This window comes from Erythranthe guttata, chromosome 10 (assembly GCF_056151865.1).
Source record: "Erythranthe guttata isolate IM_541 chromosome 10, IM_541, whole genome shotgun sequence".
Taxonomy (NCBI): domain Eukaryota; kingdom Viridiplantae; phylum Streptophyta; class Magnoliopsida; order Lamiales; family Phrymaceae; genus Erythranthe; species Erythranthe guttata.
In genome coordinates, this window is record NC_142542.1 from 4,684,975 (window position 1) to 4,685,202 (window position 228).

Sequence of the window (228 nt, forward strand, 5' to 3'; positions counted from 1 at the left end):
TATGCTATTGCAGTCAAAAAGTTTTCATCATACTTTTCATCTTTCTTCCATTTTTTTATTTTTTAATACATATATAATCAATGAAATAAAGCGCTTTTATAATTAACAAAAAAGAATAAATAATAAAGCACTTTTACCTATATTGTATGTATACGTATATATCTATGTATCCTGTTAATAACTTTTACCACTGCCTGCAATAATATTTCTTGTAATCTCTCTCTCTCT